Raw genomic sequence first — 24,515 nt, 5'->3', positions numbered from 1 at the left:
TTATGGCTGTTTTTAATTATTTATTTTTGAAAAATTTCCTTTTGTTTAAATATTAATAATAGTAGGTTTTTTTTTTAAATATTAATTATAGTTGTATTTATAATAAGTTTTAATAATCATAATAATTAATAATCGTTAAGTTATAGTAATTGTTTTTTCATTAAGTAATAAGTAATCAAAATTGTAATCATAATTCATATGTATAACATTAAGTATTCCTTACACTTTGCTTTTTGCTAGTTGATTAAACATTTACTACTACATACATAAGTTTTCATTTGCTGGCATTCATTTGGGATTTTTGCAGACGCTCATTTCAATTCACAACTATTTTATGAATTGGTTTTTTTGGTTAGCATTTCACATGCTTGCCACACATATCGCTAATAACAATTAATGTCTTCAGTTGTTATACTTATTTTTGTGTTTTTTTTTGTTGGTTTTTGTTTCCTATTTCTCTAGTATTTCGTTATTTTGACAATACTTTTACAGCTTTTTACAATCAGTACTACAACTTTGCACGCTTGCTCGCTCTAACTCGCTTGCCATCTCTTTCACACTCGCTGTTGTTCTCTCTCTCTCCCTCTCTCTCTGATATGCGACCATGCGTTTAGGAGTTTGTGTGTGTGTATGTGTTTTAGTGTCCGTCCGTATGATTTTGCGGGAATAATTTGTTATTTGACTTTCGGTTTGTTGGCGCTTTGTGTTTGTCGTGTACTTTTGCGCTTTCAATTTAGCTGCGGTGGTGTTGGTCGTTGTTTATGTGTTCGACATGTGAATGCTAGCAGCCACATATCTATTTATGTTGCTTCTGGTGTGTAGTGTTTTTTGTTTTTTTTTTTTGTTCTGTTTGCATTTATGCATAGGAAGGCGAGTTTATGTTGTGTTTAATACGTGTATGGTTTTTTTGTTGTTGTTTAACGCCCTCGCGCCCAGCGAAGCAGCGCATCCGCCAAAACATCTAGGTGAGCTTTAACCTGTAAAGAAGCGGAAATACAGTGCGTGATTAGTTTAGAATATCTGTGGACTGTGAGTAAAAATAGAAATTATTTTCTGTGGCTAAAAGCTTTTTAGCTAGGAATTCCATTTTCTGGGTGTTTCGATGAGCTTTTTGCATTTATCCACATTTTGGCCCTGTCTATGCATTAATAAATAAAACAGGAAATTTAATTTTTCATCACTAAATCATAATTCAAAACTGATAAAATATTTTAAACTAAATATAAAAATATTTTAAAAAAATTAAATAATATGTAAAAAACCATAAAAAGAATTCAAATCAAAATCCTTGCTATAAAAATATGAGTAATAAAATTTTTTTTATAAAAAAAGCATTATCAGAAGATTAAAACAAACTTCCCAAAATTTTTAATAAAACAAATTAAATTAAATGAAATGAAAAAAAAATATAACAGAAATTAAAATCAAAATATTTAAAAAATATACTATAATTCTTAAGTGTCCATCATATAAAAATATGGGTAAAAAATTTTTTTAAAAAAATTTTTTAAATCAAAGTACTTAAAATTATATTTTATAGCTCATTATATTTAAAAATAATAGTTAATTAAAAAAAAAATTTAAAACAAAAAAAAAAATGTCTCATCAAAATATTTAAAATTATATTTTATAACTCTTATTATGAAAAGTTAAAGAATATTTAAAAAATTAACAAAAAAAATATTCATCTGTCCGTGATATAAAAATATGACTAAACAAATAAGCAAAAAAATTTTTTTTCAAATTATGTTTTGTAACTCCTAATATTTTTTTACTAAAAAAATTAAAGAAAAATTTGGCAAATGAGATTTTTTTGTAAAAAAAAGCCTTAAAAAATATATAAAAAATATTTTTAAAATCAAAATATTTAAAAATATATTTTATAACTTATATTTGTCCACGATATAAAAATAATTGTCATATCAAAATATTTAAAATTATATTATATAACTCTTCATATATTATAAAAAAACTTTAAGAATAGTTAAAAATAATTGTCAAATTAAAATATTTAAAATTATATTTTTAACTGCCAATATTTTTTAATAAAAAAAATTAAATAAAACTCAAAAAAAATTGAAAATAAAAGTTAAATTTAAAAATATATATTATATAACTAAAATCAATTTTAAAAAACAAAAAAAAATATTTTTCAAATCAGAATATTTAAAATTCGATTTTACAACATTTATCATTTTCATCTTTCCACTTTTTCAAACTTTCTAAAAAAGTCTTATTGTATATTCTTACACATAAAATAAATTACTTCCAAACAGATTTGTTATATGACTTACCGTTTTGTAGAACATACACGATCTTCGATCTTCATCTTCACCTTCCGGACAATCGATGAAACCGTCGCATAGCACGTGATCGTCTATGCAGCGATATCGTCCCTGCACATCAGGTGTAGGACACGCGAACCGCTCCATGCCATCCATGGCGGTAGGGCATTCTAAAAGAAGAGAAAAATTGATAAAAACATTTAGGATAGTTAATTAATTAAAGTGCAATTGGAAGGAAAATACTATAACAAATAAGTTTATGTATTTAATTAATTTGTTAACTAAAAAATCAGCGATTATAGTTGAAGTAGACAGCAAGCCAAAACCACAGTTCCAGTGTATATTTCGGTATAACTCAGTTAGTCATACACGAAAAACCACACTTTTGATTGCAGGTAGAAATCCATTTTTGATAGTTACTTTTCATGCAATAACTTTTCGAAATTTTACAGTTGCATTTAAAATTATAAAATTTTTTCCAATATAATAGTTATAATTTTCTAAGGTATAAGGTGTACGCGCTTTTATACGAATACCTAAATATTGAATGGATTCTAAATATTGAAGAAGTTTGACGCCAAACCGTCGACTGAAATTATATAATAACATTTTTTTCAAAGAACCCATTTTGAGCTCTTATAGCAACTGTCCTATAAGGCTAACAGCAAAATATCACACACTAAGAAAAAAAAAAACCTAGATGATGGCTGTATTTTTACTCTTTTGCAATATTTTTACTTTTCTAGTAACTAACATCAATTGTGAAAGCAAATATTTAGACTTTTGAGTCTAACTTCAAAAAACGGAGAAACAAAGTTTTTAACTATGACTTTATTTGATTCAATACCCAGAAAAAAAGTCGATTTTGCCGTACAGCGCAATGATGCCAAAGCCAACAAGAATATTATTTCCAGATTGTTCCAATGCCTTTTTAGCGTTAATAACAGCGTATAAAAAAGCTCACGACCTGAATCCTCGACTCCAATAATTTACCAACAATAAACACCTAATAAATTCAAATAACAAGTTGTCGCATGCATTAAATAAGCTGACTCTGACCGCTTGCGCTAGCGCTGCATATATTTAGAACGAAAAGCTCGCTTAGCTACAGACCTGTTGCTCGCACAACAGATGTTTTATATAGATACATACACTTACATTTTTGTGTAAAATTATCTTTTGACATTTGTCACCGTAAATTACGGTAATTTCGTTCATTTGACGTCAGCACTTAATTGGCTTCGATTAATGCAGCGTACGGGGCCGGATAGATTATCTATTTTTATTGCTAAGTGCACACTATAATATACAAGGAATTAGGTTTCAAGCACCTGCGACTGTATGCAATAAACATGCGATCACGAAAAGTTTCGTGTTGGCGATCGCATTTAGTTACGAAGTGTTAACGAAAATAAATTAAATACAATATAAGCAAATGTGGAAACAAAGTTACTGTTTAAATAAAATAATGCAAACATTTTTCGTTTCAAACCCGTTAGTATTTTTGCGACAATGGCATCAAAAAGGATATATTAAGAGCACTCACTTGCGTTTAGTGTTCCACAAGTTCATATAATATTTTTTATTCGGTATTTCATTTGTTCATAAGATATTTTTCATTTAGTGTTTCACTTGTTCAAAAGATTGAGTGTTTCACAAGTTCACTTCGCAGCGCCACTTGTGTGCCTAGGCTGAGACTACAAAAAATTTACTGCTTAACCTTGAGCTAAATGCGGTAAAGGCGCACGTCCACTTGACCACACTTCATCCAAATTTAGTGGTACAGCTATTGCGAAGGCTTGGGGCATGTCGGAGCTAACCGCCACCAAGCCTATCTGCATCTGTAGTCATGTCTGGCGCGCCTAGTACCAGTCATGCATACGCATGTCCACATTAACTGACGCATACATATGTACATGCCGTTGACGTCAACCGGTACATACATATAGATAAACATACCTACATGTCGCATACGTGTAGTTTATTGTACTTTATTTGTTAATTTAGGTGATTTGTAAAATAATATGAATTGTGTGTGTGTGTAGCCGTCCCGCGTATAAACTGTGTGGCGTTGTAAAGGTAATAATATTTACTATTGTTTTTGTTTTTTGCTTGTTGAGCCAGGTACAAGCAAGGGCAGTGGTCAATTGTTGTTACTCGGGGTTACTGTATACCAATAATGTCCTATCGACTTTTTGAGACTGAAAATTTAGTGCTCATTATTTTGGTGGTATTTTTATAAATATATTGCTGTAGTGTTAATGCAGGTCAACTGCCTAAATAGTCGTTAGACTGTAAGCCTGCTCATGGGGCGCTAAAAATATACCAACGGAGGTTGATGTGTGTAGATGAAAAGGAGACCTTTGCTGTGTACTATATTGTGTTTTGTATTTTCAGTTTGTGTTTTTGTAACTGTGAGCGTTGTTAGACCATATTCAGAGAGATAACATTGTAATTACCATTTAACTTAAAATTTGTTTTTAATGGCAATATAGTGCAGCCAGAGGTTGGCAATTAGATTACCATTACAGTTTTAACGCCAATATTGTATATGAAAATATTGTGTTATATACAATAATGATGACTATAATTGCTAACGTATATGCGGTAAACAAAATGTGACACCATTACGATTGTATTTACAATCGTTAAAAGAGACGGATATTTATAGTGAAAGAACTGATTAAGTTAGAACTACATTAAGATTTACGATTAGATTACTTGTTACGATTACAATTACATTACGATTTAGGATTACATTACAATTTATGATTACATTACGATTTACGATTAGATTACTAGTTACGATTACAATTACATTACGATTTAGCATTACATTACGATTTACGATTACATTACTGTTTACGGTTAGATTACTATTTACCATCTTATTTACGATTACATTAAGATTAAAATTACAATAAGATTTACGATACCATTGCTATTTACGATTATTTTACAATTTGTGATAATATTACTATTTACGAGTACATTATGATTACAATTACATTACGATTTGCGATAAAGTTACTATTTACGATTATACAAGTATTTCGATTTACGCCAATCATTATGTCAAAAATAGTAATGATTACATTTAGTGTTATAGTAGTTCCAATAAATGAATTAAAAACAGAATACTCAAAAATTCGAGAAAATTTTTGTAAAAAATATTTGAAATGCAGATGATTGGAAAACTCTCAGTACAAAATTCATGTAATTACAAGCTGGTTAAGATACACGAATTGTAACTCACAATAATTAGTAATTGTTTTCTATTGTAAAAGTACGGTAAGTCGAATGCTCCTAAACATACCCAAAATAAGTGCGAAAGGATCGGTAATACAAGTAATCAAAAAAATTGGGTATTTTTCCAATTAGATAAATGGATTACTGCTGTAATCAAATAAATGAAATAAGCAGTGTTTCGAAAAAATTGTAATAAAATTTCTTGATACTTAAAAACTAAGATTAAGAATGATTAGTAATGCTCAAAGGAACGAAAAATATTTTTATATTTTGATTACTAAATACTTATTTAAATTTTCTAATTAATCTAAAATAATTTTTTGTAATGCATTATTGTGAATGGTAATTAATTATAAGAGCACTTTACAGTTGTTGCTGCTAAGTATGATATGTAAACATATATTGCCTATGTGGTAATTAAGTATTTTATTTTATTTTATCCAAATTAGATATGATTTAAAAGTTTTCGAAAAAACTTAAAATAGAAACTTTTTTAAGACATTTTTTAGTATAATTACTTTAATCAAAATTGTAGGAATTCCAAAAAAAATTATGGAATTATTTAAAATTAATGCAGAGAATAAATGCTCAAAAGTTGAAATTTTTTGAAATGTGCTTGAACACGCGTAAGCGAAGAGAAACGATTTTCTCGAATTTCGAATACAATTCGCCGCAAAAATTAACCAAATAGTTGTTAATAAAACAAGTTAGTAATCGCAAAAAAAGGGCACATATACAGATGATTATCACATATGCATATGCATGGGCAAAACAAGTGAAATTTTGTGAGGAAATGCAAAAAAGAGAATTGCAAAATACTGCACAAATAAAAATAAGTATAAAACCAAAATGAGTAAACCGGCGGCGCCAAGTTGTCCTACAAGTGATTTATGCTTATGTGTTTTCTAGACAGACGTCTGCTGGGGGTGAGTGCGCTAGTCAAGTTGTGAGTGAGCGCGTTTTTCTTTGTAGGAGAACAGTGAAGCAATAGAAACGCTGAAGAAAGAAAGATGAACCACAAAATGAAAAGAGAATAAAAAGAAAGATAAAGCGAAATCTGAGTTTAAATATGGCTAATGAGGTAACTTATACGGATATTAAGACGAACTCAAAGTATAGATAGTTGTGCAGAAAAGTGAATTGATAGTAGAGAAACTCAAAGAAAACCTACGATATGAATGAATAGCGATAGCAGATGGAGATATAAATGAGTAAAAAATGGGAGTATTAGCTGACTTACGATATTTCGTGTCATAAATGAGAGTAGTCTAGTAAAAGAAAGCTGAAAACGTTGTTAGCCGTATTGAAAAAAATATGATGGCCAATGATGCCAAATCAATTTATATGTAGGCATACAGAATTGACGCGCTAAAAATTGTGGGATTTTTAAAAAATGGAAACAAAATGTAAAAGTATTTTTTAGTAAGAATATTTCGAAAAAATGTTTAATACTTGTAGTTAACATTTGTGATTTCATACAACAACATTATTTGTAAAATTACCCCATTAATGCTGCATCTACTGTCTAAGGGCACGACCATACCGAATTTCATAAAATTTTTGCTTTTTTGTTGTTGTTGTACCATGCAACTATTTGCATTTTATGCTTGCATGGCTTTTACTCGCCAATTATTGGCGCCAAATGCAATAACAGTAATAACAATAATCTATGTGAATATAACTCGTTAGTTTGATTATAAACTCGCTGGGTAAATTTTTATGCACTCCTACACAACGTATTTGCACTAGGGAATGCAAAAGCGATTTTTCCTTGCTAATTCTGTGTTTGGCATTTTTTTTATATTTCATATGTCTCGGCATTGCTTTGAATTCAAAATATTATTTAAAAAAATGCTGCTTAATTTAAAAATATATTTTGAAAAACTCTTTTATTCAGATTTTTAATTAATTTTAGGTTCAATAAATTTCTAAATAATATTAAAAAAAAAAGTAAATATTCACTTCTAATATTGAATATGGTTTTTTTTAGAAATTGGTTGTCGCTTAATATAAATATCTCCCCTTTAATTTTATTTGATATTTTTTCGAATATAAGCTTTTCTGATATATATTCACTTTTCATTTTTATTATGGTGACAATGCCTTTGAAGCTTAGTTTCTGATAAGCATAAATATGTTTTCTTTAGTTTTTTTCGATAATGCTTCGAAAACAATTTGTTTCTCTTAAACTGTTCCGAAAAATAAATTTCAGTTTATTAGCTTTCAATATTCAATACGGCAACACCGTTGCAGAGCTTAGTTCTCGTTAAATATTGGAAGGCTGTGATTAAATTTTTTTGATAATTTTTTGCATGTATAAAATTTCAAAACACATACATTAATATTACACATTAATTTTAAATATTTAATATGGCAACACTGTTTCATTCATTAATTTTCGAAAATAAAACATTACTCTTAAACTTCGTTTTTATTTTTTTTTTGTTTCTGATAACTTAAAAAAAATTTACTTCTACTATTCAATCCGGCAACACTGTTTTAAAGTTTAGTTGCTGATAAAATAGGTACGCTTCGCTTAACTTTGATAATTTTGCGAAAATAATATTTCAAGATATCTATATTTATTTTCAATATTTAATATAGTAAATATGGCAACACTAATTTCAAAACTAAGTTTCTGATAAACGTAAAAATGTTTTCGTTAATTTTTTCGACAATTTTTCGAAAAGAAAAAATATAAATAATTTACTTATAATATTGAATATGGCAGCACTCTTTTTAAAACTTAGCTTTTAACATTTGATAAATTTGTATGTTGTCTTTAAATTTGTTCGATCATTGCTATAAAATAAAATGTTTCCCTTAAACTTCTTTGTTGATTTTTCGAAAAGAAAAAAACTTAGAAATTATTTACTACCAATATGGTAGCACTGTTTTCAGAACTTAGTTTAAAATAAAGAGCTTTTTATATGAATACATTACTCTAAGTGTGTGTATATGAAGATCCATATGCAAGTATGTGTATATGTACGTACAATACACAGAATTTAAATTCTCCTTACTACTTTATTTTCCATTTGCAATGCTCACAATACAAGTATTTGATTTCAATTATGTACTACTATTCACATACAAAATAGCAAATGCGTGCAGTGAAATTTCCGCCCAAATGTGTAAACATGCATGTTGGTGCTTAACGATTGTGCACCTTACAGTCATGTGGCAGACAAATGCACGCAATGCATGAAGAAATAGTTTACCAATGTATACAAAAAAGGCAAAAATAAAGTATTAAGCAAAAGAAATCAAGAGGAAAAAATCAACACAAATATCTACCATACAAAAACAAATAAAAAAAAAAACACTTGCACATCGAAATCCATCGCATTACGCACGCTTGTACGCACACACTTGCGTGTGCCATGGCAAAACCGCATGCACAGCAGGCAAGCTAGACGCTACGGTATGTGGGACACATGCAATCTGAGCGCGGCAGCCTTTTAGGCGTACATATTCCAGCTACATTTTATAACGTATATTTATTTAAGCGTGATTTCAACATTCTCCACACTGATTGTAGGATAAACGCGTCGCATTACTTATGTTGATTTTGCAAATGCAAGATTTACTATTTAAATTGAACTTTAAGCCTTCGCTATGCTTGCATGCGTGTGCAATGGATTGCGGAAGCCAGTGCGTATGAGTAACCAAATAGTATGTTGGCGTTAAGGCGCTTTAGCAACGGCAAATACTGCGCGATGAAATATGTTGGTGGAAAATAAACTGAATAACGGTAATTTTGATGAACATTATAGTGAAGAAATGCGTAGTCAAGCAATTTATTGTACGCAAAACTAAAGAAATTTTATGCTTTAAAATAATGAAAAGGCTGCGGGTGCATAATAAACCGTATTGTGCTGTAAGAGAAGCGATCGAGTAATTGTAGCAGAATATATTGAATTTATGTGGTGGGTTACAATGATAAGCTGACCTAAAAACTGCGGTGTAAGACAATCGATTAAGCTATAAGCTGTAAAAAATTATAATAATAAAAATTAAAAACTTTAATTTATGGTATAATAATAAAGCTTTTTTATGTTTGCGGAAATATTAAGAAGTCTTTTAGACATTTTTGTATGAGTCCCTTAGTTTCCGATATATCATTCTGACATTTTGCACACGTAATTTGCTCCCAAAAAAGCTGCTCATTTGTTGGAACCAACGTAATTAGACAACTATAGCTGTCATACAAGCTGAACGATCTAACTCATGTGTTTGTATGTAAAGCTTTTTTATTAGCATTACATTCTTCGAAAAAATTATTTAGATCGAAACACTATAGCATATAGCTGCCATAGAAACAGAACGATCAAGATCATGTGCCTGTATGGAAAATCTTTTTATTAAACGAGATGTCTTCACGGAATTTGGCATAGAATATTACGTAAAACAACGCTATAATCTGCGAATAAAGTTTTAAGATCGGATCACTATAGCGTATAACTGAAAAAACAAACTGAACGATCATATCAAGTTCTTGTATGGATTTTTCTTTTCGTGAAGGGTATTCTAGTTTAAGTGCAATCGAAACTAACGTGTTTTGAAAAAAATTTTCCTTTTTAAGAAAGCAAGGAATTTACTGCATCTCTATTATTACTTTTTTTTGTTTGCATAAATAGCAGCTTTTTGGCTTGTTTCAGGAAACTTAGTAAAAAAATAATTTAGCTTTTAATATAAAATTAATAAAATCTTATGTAACGTACAACTACCATAAATAACCTGATTGCACTCAACCTAAAACAAAATTAGCTTTCTTAACCCAGCATATGTAAATAATTACACTGGACTAATTAATCTCGACGCAGGTTAAACTTTTTTATTTTACCTACTTTATTAAGATTATTTCTAAGCAAAGTACGTTAGCATCACTTGTAGCACATATATAGTATATATATGTAATTTTTTTTTTTGTAATATATATATATATATGTATAAAAACTTACTTGTATATTTATAAACCTCAAATAAACACTTAAAAATATACCGTTGTAAATGTGGCACTCTAGCAAAAGTGCAATCTTCAGAAACAACTAAATTTAAGCATTGCATAAAAGTCATCAAACTTTTGAAAGCAAAAAAGCAGTTGAATACAACAACAAATGTATAGCATGTTAGTACATAATAATTATGTTGAATTTATTATTTTTTGCTACAACATGTCACAGTCGTTACAGTTTTTGGCAACAACGAGTCGTAAAGTATCACACAAACACAACACACGCATACATACACTTATATACACACATATACACACACATGTGTCAAAATGTTGTTTGCGTGGGCAGCAACTTGTCTTACGACTATTTTCTTAGCGAAAACTTTTCTACAACGTTTCTCATTGTTGTTGTTGTTGAGTGCGCCAGCGAATGCTGCTGCCAACGGGTACAGTTGTGTCAAAGTTACTACACAACTGCTGCTAAGCACGGCTAGCGCTGCTGAGTAGTTGCGCTGGCAAGTTGCTGCTTAGCAACAACTCGTGGCTGTGGATAGTTAGTTGCTCGTGAATGGCGCTGCGCTGCGCGTTTGTGTAACATGCTGCAAGAATTATTGCAAGTGTTGTAAGATAAAATTGTTGCTGCTTGTAATTGTGCAAGCTGTGCAACTGACTCTGATAACCGGCCAGCAACAATGCGTTGTTGTTTTTTGTTTTTGTTATATGCATGGTAGTAAACGCATGGCCAGCATCCATATATATTTATAGATGTATATGTATGTATATATATAACTATTATGCAAGTTGTAACTGGGCTGTGAGTCCGTTGACTGCAGTTACCACGCGGCCATAAGGTTAGCTATGTTTTTATGTAACTATTTGTTTGGCTGTGTGCGTGCATTGTTAGCAACAACAACATGTGTGTACAATTACGACATTTGGCAAGCGATTTGTTTATTTATTGCTCAATTAATATATGTATATATATGTAGGAACGCTTGCTCTGTTGTGACCTCCTACACAATTATACAATTGCATTCAGCGGAGGCAGTTTTTTTTTTGTTTTTTTATAAATTTACATATGTATTTATGGTTATTTTTAGTAATAAATATGGGAGAGATAAGCATTTTTGGAATATATATAGTTATGGTTGCATTGCTGAAGTAATTCAAGATTCAATATGGTATTTATATAATATTATGAAAAATAATGCAGAGTTGGATAATTTATCTAAAAAAATATTGGCATTATATGATAAAGGAACTTATCATAATAACAACATTTAATCTAACATTGGCTATAATAATTTTTTGTGCGATAAAAAATAGTATTTTTAATGTAAAAGATTTTTCTCTTAACGCCAATTTAGTGCTTCACGTGTTAAAAAAATATTTTCTGTTAGTGTTTCACAAATTAAAAAAATATTTTCAGTTACTGTTCCACAAGTTCACAAGATATTTTCAGTTAGCAGTCGTTTGCAGTTAGCGTTCCACAAGTTCAACAAATGTTTTCAGTTAATGTTCCACATGTTCACAATATATTTTCAATTAGTGCTTCACTTGTCCAGTTTGCAACAAAAAGGCATTGTGAAGCTCATAAATTAGGAAAAATAGGAAAATTATTTGTAATACGTTACAAGTAACTAAGAGAGGGTTTTAACGCAGAATCTGTAGTAAATATTAATTTTTTCACATGATATAGACTTTTTTTAGCATGTGCTAGTACGAAAATGCCAATATTTTCCTTTGAACAACATGACAGAAAGCTAATATTGCATCCCAGCTAAAAAGCATTATTCACATTCATCAGACAATTTTGGTTAAAAAAGACAAAATTTTCTATAAAGCTAATACCTTTAGCTTTTAGAAAATTAAAAAGTTGAACTAACACATTGAGAGATCGTATAACAGCAAGTGATCACTGCAACGCTGATAACTTTCAATGAACGACAGTTTATAGCGAAGATTTTCTGACGGCCTCAGATTTTTCTTAAAAATGTTGCGAGATAGCTAACTCAGAAAATAGTTTTTAATAGCTTAAACCAAATGCCTGGAGCTGGAAGGTCAATATTTTCAGCAGTGTGGTATGACATATCAAACATGTCAAGAGAAACAATCTTTTCTTTAGTTTTTTATGTTAAAAAAAATAAATAAATATTTAAATTTTATCTTTTTTTTTCAACTATCTAATAATTTATTTATTTATTTTAGCGAAATTTTTTTTTAATTTAATTAATTTTGTTAACTTTTGTTTATGTTGGTTTCTGAGAAATTTGAATTTAGTTTGTTTTGGTTGTATATATTATATTTAAAAATTCGTAAAATAATATTTTTTTATTGAATTTTTTAATTTTAATATATATATTTTTATGCTAAAAAATTTCAATAATATATAATAACAATATTTTTTAATTTTTTTAACTACTTTAATTATTTTTATCACCTTTCTTTTACTAGTTATCTATTGTTTATGTTTAAAGAAAGTTTAACTGCTAATATTTTTTTGTCGGTTTTAATTCTTTTTGTTCGAATTCAAAAATATTACTTTTAACATTTAATATAAAATTTTTTTTTAGTTGTTGTTTTATTTATTTTAGATTTTTTTCGTTTTCGTAATTTTATTAATCTGTATATATTTTTGAGAAAAGTTTAACTGCCAGCAAATTATTTCTAGTCAGTTTTTTAGTAATTTACATTAAAAATAATTGAAAAAATTTTATTATAACATATTTTTTAAATTTTAATTTTTTTATTATATTTTAATTTTTGTATTATATTTTAATATTAACTTTTCTACTTTTTTTAGTTTAAATATTTTTTAAGTTTTATTATTTTGGCTTTATTAATTTAATTAAACATTTTTTAAGTATCAGAAAAGTTTAATTTCCAGCAATTTTTTAGTCAGGTTTTTTAGTAATTTATATTAATTAAAATATTTTTTATTAAAATTTTCTTAAAAATATTTTTAAAGTTTTTTTTAACATTTTTTAATTATCTTATCATTGTTCGCGTTTAAAAAAAATTTAAATTTCAACAATTAGTTTTCAAAATTCAGTTCCACTTTGATGAAGTACAACTTATTTGATGTTTTTGCACTTATTATTGTAATTAAAAAAAGACTTTTCGATTATTCTTAAATAAAAAAATTCTCACATAGATATATAGCATATATTCAATTAGCAACGCATCCACAACACGCAACTACATTCTAAGGACAAACACCGCATACCAACACAACTCTGATTGCCATATAATCATACGTGCTGAGTAGAAAATTCTATCTTTTACAATGCAAAGAATTCTGACAAGCCACACACAACCGTTAGCTTCTTGACTTAAGCGCTGTCGCGTGCTGTTTGCTGGTCCACTTTGTTTATGGCATGTGCAACGTGCAAGTGTTGGTTTGTGTATGTGTGCGTTGTTTATTGTTTTGCAATAGCCTGCAACAACAACAACAACAAACTACAATAATACAAAATACAACATGGAAAAGCGCATAGAACTACAACTGAGCGCAAATGTTAAAAATAACAAATCTCTTATGTGCCGTGTGCGCGGGCAGACGCGGCGTATGAGTAACCTACAAGTTTATTTGAATAACATACACACACACACATGCTTACACGCTGCTATATGCATATGTAATAAGTGTTTACAACATTTTTTTCTGCTGCTTTTATTTGACTTATCCATAAAAGGGCGTAAGTAAAAAATGGCAATGCACTCGGCGTTTGGGGGTGTGTGAGTTTGGGTGTTTAAGTGTGTATTGTATGTGTGTGTATTTAGTGTAGTTGCATCACCGCTCCACCAACATAGCGGCACACTTATGCTAAAGCATATATATGTGCATATTTTTCCATTTCCATATAGTTTTATAGATTTTCGTATGAATCGCGCGCCTGTGTGTGTGTGTGTATTCATGTATGTATGTGTGTGCCTATGCGCTAACGTCGCTGTGTTAACTAACCACCGCCTACCTAGCGACAGCTGTCTCGTCAGCTTGGCGCCACCTAAAATTTGTGTTGCTGCCAACACACCAGCACAACAGCAGTTGCAGCAACAACAACAACAACAACAATGCATAAAAAGAGCACAAGTATCATTTTTAGTGTAGCAAACATAAAAATAACAAAACCGTTGACAAAAATAACTTTTCTGCACTAAACACACACGGAAGCGCTTGTAAGTGCAAAAGAGAGAGAGCGAAATATGGCGCACAAAACGAATGCAACTGACTTCTGTACAATTTTGCTGGCGTCAAAGTCAACTGCAGCATAGCGTGCAGTGGCAGCGCCCGCGGCAGTTCGGTTCAACAGCAGTACGCGCCATTACAACAACCGATGTGTTGTTGCCGGTGGCTATTTTTATGCGTTGGAGATGCCGATGACTCAATGCAATTTTTGATTTTTGCCGCGCACACAAAAACACAAACAAGTAGAACAACAGCCATAACAACAACAAAAAAATCAGACAAGCCAACTGCTAAGGGAAAAATAATAAAAAAACAAAACGTAGAGAAACGTGAATTGAAGAAAAATATAATTTTCGTAAGATAAACAACGCCGCGAACTTTCGAGGCAAGCACAGCTTCACAAGCAGCACTGTGATTTTCGTATGTCGTAGAATTCGCTTCGTGTTATGTTTGCGTATGCGTGTGTGATTATTTTTGTGCAGTTATGCTTATTTGTACATGCATATAAGTGTGTGTAACGCACGGCTATGCTGTTTTGAATAAGCTTGTGTTTGCTGCATGTTCATGCAACCAAGAATTCAACGTTTCGGTCATGACAGCGTGCCTTCACATAAATTGGATTATCAAAATATGGCATATTTATGTAAAAATATTTTATTTTTCATGCATTTCCTAAAGCTTGAAGATTTTAATGCGTTGGTAAGTAGAAAAATGGTGCTCAGTAGGCGTAAGACCATTAAAATGAGCTTTTTAATATTTTTAGTGCAGGCCAGTAGTTTTAAATAGCTACATACTCGTACATAAATATGTAGTATATAATCAATACAATAAAAAAATATATATAGCTTTAAATTTAGTCAAAATTACTAAAATGTCAAAACAGTAATATGAAATGAAAATTCCAATTTTAAACCGAAATTAAATATAAATAATATATCTGATATAAATAATTTCTATAGATGACTCCAAAAAAATTGTTTAAACCAAAATCGATATATATATATTTTTTTATTGTTGTATTTAAATTTTTGTATTTTTTAAATAAAATGTGAAACTTTATAAAAAAAATTTAGTTAAGAAGACAAGACACATTTTTTAATCTAACTAAATATTTTTTAATTTCTCTTTAATGAAAAAAAAAGTTTTTAAATATTTTTTAGTTCCAAAAATAAAAACTTTTTACTTATTGTTTTCAACTTTGTTTTTTCACTGTTTTTTTGATAAAAAAAATTAAATTTTTCTTTCATTTTTTTATTTTTTAGTTCTAAAAAACGTTTTTAATTATTAACTTAAAACTAAAGATTCTTTTTTTCTAAATTCACATTTTTGATAAAAGAAATTGAACTTTATATATTTAATTTTATGTTTTAATAAAATATATTTTTTAAATTTTTTAAATTGTTATTTTAAAACTAAAAAGGTATTATTTTTCAATTTCACTCTTTTATTAATGAAAAAAAAAGTTTTCCTAAAAAAAATTGGCAAATAAAATTAATTTTTTAAAATAAAATGTTTTAAAGGAAAGAAAAATTTACTTAAATAAAATATTGTATATTATTTCTTACAAATTTTTACATGAATACGTAGACATAGTTACTGGTGATTTGAGACAAATTTACATAAACTTTTTTTTTTTCATTCAAAATATTTATTTTATTTTCTTTTGAGGCAAAATATTTGACACGTATTTTTTTATTTCGACAAAATATGAAAAATTTTGCAGCTATGAATTTTAAAAATTTCGACGCACGAAAAATTACTTTTAAACCTTTGCTTATACGAAGAGAAGTAGCTCATTATAAAAATAACTAGTCGACCGTAATGTTTACGATTTTTTCTCAGCTTTTCAATGTCAAATACATTGCATTTTTTTAAAAACGGAAATTATATTTTCATAAATTTTTTTTTTTTTAATTTGGAACTACCGATTTTTTTTTAATTTTTATTGTAGATTTGGTAAAACTGTTTATGGTTTTTAGTTTTTCTGTTATTGGAAGACAAAAAAATTTAATATATTATAAAAAACTTAAAAAAAAAATGAAATACATTTAAAAGATAATATATTTTCTTTTTCAACTAAGTAAAATAAAAATAATAAATTTATTTTAGTATTCTCAACTAATTTTTTAATAGAAAAATTAAATAATAAAAATTTTCTTTAAAAAAAAGTTCAAATAAAAATTTACAAATAAAAAGGTTTGTAATATAAGAAAAATTAAATACAATTTTAAAAAATATATTTTTATAATATTTTTAACTGGGTGAAATTCAAAAAAATATATATATTTTCTTTAACTATTTAAGTAATTTGTATGAAAAATGTATATATGTATGCATATTTTTAAGTTACAAATATGTGTTTCCATTTTTTTGTTTTTGGATTTTTAATTGTAACTCTTTACAATTTCGTTAAGTAAATGGCAATAAAGAATAAAACATAAAATTATAAACATAAATTAGCAATTCAAAAGATTATTTCACCAGTTTCTTGACTTAATTAAATTAAATATAGTTGAAAAAAAAAACTTTTTGCTTGCATAAAACTTATTAGCCTCTCCATTTTATTGCTTTAAGCAATTTCTGCATTTAAACACTTCAAAAGGAACATTTAGCAGCACCTTCACGCTTCAATTGCGCACTTGAGCACGAATCATTTGGCAGCCGTGGCTCAGTCGCAGTCAGAGACGCAGCAACTGCCTAGAGTATGATGCAATTATGCTTTACTTGCTATAAATGCAAACATCTACTACAAGTGTGCCATTTTTTTGCTTTGCTTTGCTAAGAGCAATCAACATTTCCCTTGCCTATATTTAGGCGTTCAAACGTACTAAACGCCAACTCAAACGGGCTAATGCAATTATGCAACTTCAATAGGACGGCAATGAAGTTGGCAACGCAACATCAATAAGTGATGAATGAATGCACAGCTGCAATGAATGAGTGAAGACATGAGACTGGATAACGGCATTAACGACAAGCACAAATTCAACAGACAAACAAATTGCCAACGAGCTGCAGCAACGCACAAGCTATAATTTGAATGAAAAGCAGTAAAATTGAATGAAATTAATAAATGGCAGCGTGAATGGTGAGAGAGAAAAAAAGTGTTGAGAGTGCAAGGCTAGACAGACAGAGCACACCACACATTTAAATATAAGTGGCGTCGGTAAAGTAAAAAACAAAAAAAAAACACGAAAAATAAGTAGAAGAAGCTGCATGTTGAAGCTTACCCTTGCTACACGTGCTATAGTGCGCTGAAGCAGTGCTGAAGTACTTTTATTTTTTTTTTTAATTTTTTGTGCTTTTTGCGCATCGCACTCTCAAGCAGTAAGTAGTCATGTGACCCTAAACAGTCAGTACCACATGTGTGGCGACGACGGCTCAAAATATGCCATTTGCCTTGTAACTTCAGCAAAGCGCATGCAATTTAATTCATACTTTACTCACTTCCACACATTTTTTCTCACTTTCTCAATGGCGTACACCACTTGCGGCGATTGTCACGTGCACACTGCTGCAATTTCGCCATATTGCTGCTTATTGTGGCATGGCGGTGATTGAATTTTTCTGATTTCGATTAGAATTACAACTGCAACTGCTTGTTTGCTGCTTACATGCCAGCAGGAAATCGTTTTTCCCAGCCGCATACAAGACACCTGACACGTTGCTTTTGTGTGTGTGCATGCGTGCATTTGTGTTTGGTCCAGAAGCCACAATCCACGCGCCAACTGTAATTTTCTGCCAATGATTTTGCCACGTTCTTGGAAAAATTTGAAAATAATTTCTTATATGAATTTCAATTTGTCGCTGGCTTTTTGTGGTCAGCGCGCCATTATGTGCGAAGATTGCGTGTGGCATACAATGCGCCAACTGCACAGACAGTTTTGGGTTTCTTATCAGCCACAACAATCAATGCTTTCATATTCCACTAGAATTCTACCTTAACACACTTACATATAAACATAAATTAAATGTTTAAGAAGATATATTTTTTTTCGAAAATGCGTCACTAACTAATATTTAAGAAGACAAAATGGCGAATACTGACCCACCTTGGGAACCGCCTTTTTAACAAAGCTACGACGGACCTAGCTACTCATACTGTCTGAAACAAAATACAAGACAGAATCTAAAACTACATAAGACTAGCTAGAATTTTTATAAAATAGTGGCTTTGTAAAAATAGGTTAATTTTTTAGTGTAGTAAAATGAACATCTAATTGTTTATAAAAACTTGCAAATCTCAAAAAATACCAGATAAAACGTTGTACCGAAGCTATAATACACTTCCTTATAAGAACTTCGATAGGTAAGTTTGTATGGCAGCTATACGCTATAGCATTGTGATCTGAAAAATTTCTTCGGATATTGCATTATTGCTTTAGGTAGTAATTCACACCGAATTTCGTGAAGATATTTTGTCAAATTAAAATTTTTTCCATACAAGCACGCGATTTCGTTCGTTCAGTTTGTATGGCAGCTTTATGCTATAGTGGTCAGATTCAAACAATTTCTTCGGAGATTGCATCTTTGCCTTAGGCCTAACCTATGCTAATTACCTCGTCACATGAAAAAGTATCGGCAGTTCCGACAAATGAGCAGCTTCTTGGTGAAAAAAGAAAAAAAGATTCAAATCAATACCCCATTCAAATAAATTCAGTTTCGAAAAGGTTTTAAAAAGGTGTTTTAAGAACCCGATTGTTCGATACTACATCAGATTGGACAAATGTAACATTTTTTTGTAACTAATCTGTCATTTGGTTAATGTTTTTAGAATAAAAAAATGTATTTGCAGGCAAAAAAAAAGATGTTGAAAACCCCAGACCGACCTAACGCCTTGAGTTCTCGTTCTTATATTGATATTTTTTGAAAGCACAAAAAAGAAAACACAAAAAAAAAGGCATATATATTACAATGAAACGCATTGGACAAGGATGCTAAAATAATAAAAATGAAAGGTAAAATTATTTACGAGTGATCTGAGCTCGGCACGAGGAAGCGGAGGTAGGTGGTTAAATATTTAAAGCTAAAAAACGGCTATTCTCAATTTATGACAAAACTACAAGTCCTGTAGAAAGAAGTAGCATATTTAACTTATGGGTAATGAAGAGATCCAAAACTTTTCTATGTGCACCTTTTTCACATAACCTTAACTTTTTGGTTGAAAATATCAACTATCCACGTTTTTGGGTTTTTAATTTTTTTTTCATATACAATTTTTTCTCTCACGATATTTGGTATAAACTTACCGTTTTGTGTCCTGTAAACACCGTAATTTTTTTTATTTAAAATATTTATTTTTTTAAATTTATTTTGACTGAATATCGAGAAAAATCGTTTATTTTCAATCAACAACTCCCAAGTCAAAGTATCAGATGTTTTTAAAAGTCAGTAGACTTTATGTTTGTTCAAATATCTGTTTTTTAATGATATAAAATTTCTATATATAGCAAATTTGCTCAAAAATGCAAAAAAGAAACTCCGAGTAGCGCAAATCTGAAGCAGTTCAAGTAATCAAATTCTAAAATTATTCAATTCATTTATTTTCTAATATGTTATTTTAAAAATGAAAATCTCGCAATTTTAATACGCTTGTCTGTAATTGAAAGATCAGAAGACAAAGCACATCAGCAGCAATGTTTCTACTTTTGCTAGCCCACGCAGTTACAAGAAAGGTTGGCAGAAAATGCTTTTTAATGAGCCGATTAAATTACAGTAGCATAAAACAAAATATATGTTTTCTCCTTTTGCTTGATGTAGCAAGTTTAGAATCGAAGGTGGAAAGTGGTTCAGAAAGGGGTATAGAAGTTGTCAGAGCTTTGCCAGAGCGGGCTATCAGTCTCCTTTAATATTGTAGCGAGTGTGTAAATACGCATTTATGTTTTATATATATGTAAAAATATTTATATGTCTATTAGGGTGGTGCCATCCACCGATTTTTTTTCGCTTGCTACTCTGAAAAAAGGTACTTAGTTGGCTCTAAGAAGTCTCTCCAATTGTTAGCTTTTAATTGTAACGGCAAGGTCTATATATAATAAGGTATAAGAGACCATTTGTGTGAAGCAATAAATTTCCTACAAAATTATAAGTTTTGCAATTTAAATTGCTTTTTTTCATAGAGTTATAAAATTTATAAGAAAATCCTAAAACAATCAAACTTCATAATATCTACTTCATAATAACTTTTAAACGGTTAGTTTTACATTAAAAAATCGTAAGAGACTTTTTTGTAGGGCATTGCTTCAAGTTGTTGGTTGCGAGATATGCATTTTTTTATTTAATAATACAAAAAATAATATATAAAACTGTAAGGCGAAGGACCTTCCCGTTCGAATTAAGAGCTTATACTTGCAAAGAATTTCTTAGAGGCGTCTAAGAACCTAATTTTCAGAGTACTAAGCAGAAAAAATTATTCGTTTTTTGTAAGCCACCCTAATGTATATACATTTTATATTATATATATATTTTTACTTTTGTATAACTTTAAGTAGTACCGAAATAAATACAAATATTTTTTGTGAAGAAATTTTTCATTTCATGGCAACTTCACTGCAGCTGACAGGCACTTTAAACTACAGCCTTTATATTCTAATAAATATGCGAATGTATACCTTATATATGTATGTACATACATATATGGAAGTATATAAAGAACACAAATATTATTTAAAAATGCCAACATAAAGCACTTTAGCCGTTTTCCAGAGGAAATAATACCGTAGCATAAAAAATAGCTTTGAGGCCTTAGCAACAGGGGGTTTGTTAATGAAAAGCTTTTACCTGCTGGCATCATAAGTAATTTGAGTCAGCACACAACCAAATATTTATGAGAAAGGGCAAAATTAAATATATGTACATATATATAATAGAATATATAGATACTTATTTTAAGTACATTAACAGCAAAAAAAAAAAAATTCCATAGCAAGCTGTGTGGCCATGCGTGTAAAATAACTGTGAAATTTGTAATTTTGCGTTTCTACAAATATTTTTTATAACATTTTTTAAACGTAATTACTTAATATTTAAATTTGGTTTTACTGCTGAGCCATTCCTGGAATTTAAGAAATATACTATCAAATTTTCTGAGTGCTTGTTTACTTTAGCAAAATTCGAATGTGTTGTAGTATGTCCCAGGCTAATACTAAAATTTTCCATACTAGCGTTGGTATATGAAATTGCTGCTTATAGGTATATAGCTTATTTATAGAATAATAAAATGTATACTTTGCTAATTTCGAGCTAAATTAATTACTATATAGAAAAGTTAACGCACAAAGTGTCCCAATGGCTTTATTAGCCCCAAAGTCATCAATTGCTGCCCATAAGTATTAGCACTATTAACATTAGCATAAACGTAAATATTTATATACTTTTATGTACATACTTGCATATATTACCAAGCCATGCATGTAATTCTCACCCTAACAATCTTCGCATACTCTTTGTCTTTACCATACTCAACATAAAATAATTACCTCACGGAGCGGAGAAATTTAATGCGACCAAACAGTTACGGTAGTTAAGAAAATGTGTATCATATGTATGGAGTATGTCAGAGAAGAATAGCTTGATATAAACATACATTTATTTGAGGTTCCAAACACGCGATTTATATCGCATATATAATATAGCAAACAATATATTTACAGCAGCAAATAATTTGTATGCTGACATATTCAAAAATCTGCTGTTGATATAAAATCGTAAAGGCATAAAATCCACTCTTAGTAGTAAATTAGTAGAGCATAAAGCTTAAACTCTGCTAGAGACAAAAATAAATAACCATAAAAGATAATGTCATATTTTGTCTACATTAAGGCGCAGAAATCTATTCATTCAATGCTGCGACTTTTACAAATTATGCGGTTAGATTTTTTCAAATAAATGCCGTTTCGAGTTTATACAATTTTTCTAAGAATTTGCTTGGATGTTTACTTGAAAACTTTAACGATTATATACTACAAAGTTAGGCTTTTGTAAGGCTTTACATAGTTATGAAGCGAACGGATACCTATCCTCAGTGCACTTGAAATATTTCAACATCCATAATTTATAGTAGCAGTAAAAAGATAGATAGCAGAATTTTTTTGAATATCGCTTTCGCGAAACAGGAAGTGAATTTTGGCCCATTAGTAATATATATGGGCACATATAAATACTAACTAAAGCATTTATGCGCTCAGCTGGAAACGTAACTACATATTCGTGTTACAACTTTAAGGTAGTTAGTTGAAAATTTCAAAGCATCCATGAGGCTTGGTTAAACTAACAATTGGAGCATTGTCTTAAACCACCTTTTGTATTGGGCGGTATGGCAGCTCTTTTTACAGCATCACGAGATATTGATTAATATATTTATGCTGCTTCAAGTGATTGTGAATAAATAAGTTGCCATCGGGCATAAAAATTATTATTGATATTATTCTTTTGTTTCAGGCCAATAAAATTCCAAATTCCAAAAAATATTTTTTTACATATATAAGTTGGTATTTGTTGAGGCAATAGATGAAATTTTGCATTCATGAAGGCAATAAATAAATGCACGCGAAATAAATTTGCATGCGATATTTGTTTTTAGTGAAATTTTATCGCATGCTGATATTCGATGTAAATAGAACAATGCAAATACCAGCAAAACAATAAGCAGTGGGGAGAAAGGGGCCTACATACAAAGCAAATTTATCAGTTAAAATTCACAACGATTTGATTGTTCATCATTCACAGATAAACACGATGCAATAAGCTAACCTTAAGACCAATTTTTTTTTACTTTGATCCTGACAGCTGTACTAATTTTTTCTTTACAGCATATTGTCGTGAGTACTAATGAGTAAGCGTGATAGATCACCAGTAAATTTTCCACAAAATGCAACACTGATAGCTTGCCACGCATACGCAATGGCGCACACGATATGAAAAGAAAATACAGCAAAATAACTGATTGCAATTTGTCAGTGATTGGTGTTCTTCGGAAAATTGCATAAATAACTAAACAAGTGCGCGTGTGGAGAGGATGAAAACACCATCATCGAAATAGCGGCAGTTCTATTAGTTTACCGTTATTGGTTGGCTATTGTTCCGGTTTTTGCAAGCTCAAAATGTGCGAATTTGCAATGCAAATTTAATTCAAACGCATGTTTGTCGTTATGTTGTCAGCGGCGAAGGCAAAACAAACACAAAAAACAAAAAACAAAAGCAAGCAGTTATAACGAATTCTGATAAACCGCCGCTGGTGAGTGGTAAATTGACACGAAAAATTCAAATGCGCTATTTCTCGGAAATTAAAGTCAGCGGCGGCAATTTGAATAACAGCTGTTGTGTTCGAGTATTAGCTATTTGGATATCATTGGTGACAGTTGTTGTTGTTCAAAGCAGAAAAATAAAAGATTTTTAACAAACAAATTTTACTGAGAAATTTCTTCAGTTACTGCAATGTAATACACAACTTGTTTGAAAAAAATAATTGTAAAAAGTTACCACCTGTTGGAATATTTTCATATTCTATAAAAAAAAAAACAACAACCAGATAACGAATACACATATATGAAGCTCGAAAAATTTTAAATAAACTTAAAAAAATATATTTAAAATATTTGTTTTCAGAAAGTTGCCACTTAATTACGAAAAATTATTAGATCAGGTTAATAAAGCAAACGATTTTTATAAGGAATGTGTTATAATTTCAAGATACACAAGACGGCATCTAGTTTAAAATGGCATTAATATGTTTTGCACAAAAAATGTTAAAATATTGCCATATGTTTGAATATATTCTGACATATGATATGTTTGAAATATTTAACATGTAAAGAATATACACAACTCTAAAAGT

General features: G+C 29.7%; 1 long non-coding RNA gene across 1 annotated transcript in view; it reads left to right on the top strand.

Annotated features, from left to right (window-relative positions):
• LOC138856997 (uncharacterized) overlaps positions 1-24,085 on the top strand; it is a 42,636-nt gene extending 18,551 nt beyond the window's left edge. The window contains exon 2 of the long non-coding RNA XR_011395974.1: positions 23,491-24,085. This is a non-coding gene — a long non-coding RNA (uncharacterized lncRNA). The remainder of the gene's footprint in view (positions 1-23,490) is intronic.
• The last annotated feature ends 430 nt before the right edge of the window (positions 24,086-24,515 follow it).

This window comes from Bactrocera oleae, chromosome 4, assembly GCF_042242935.1.
Source record: "Bactrocera oleae isolate idBacOlea1 chromosome 4, idBacOlea1, whole genome shotgun sequence".
Taxonomy (NCBI): domain Eukaryota; kingdom Metazoa; phylum Arthropoda; class Insecta; order Diptera; family Tephritidae; genus Bactrocera; species Bactrocera oleae.
The sequence above is the reverse complement of the archived record's forward strand: the minus strand, read 5'-3'. Positions and strand labels throughout refer to the sequence as shown.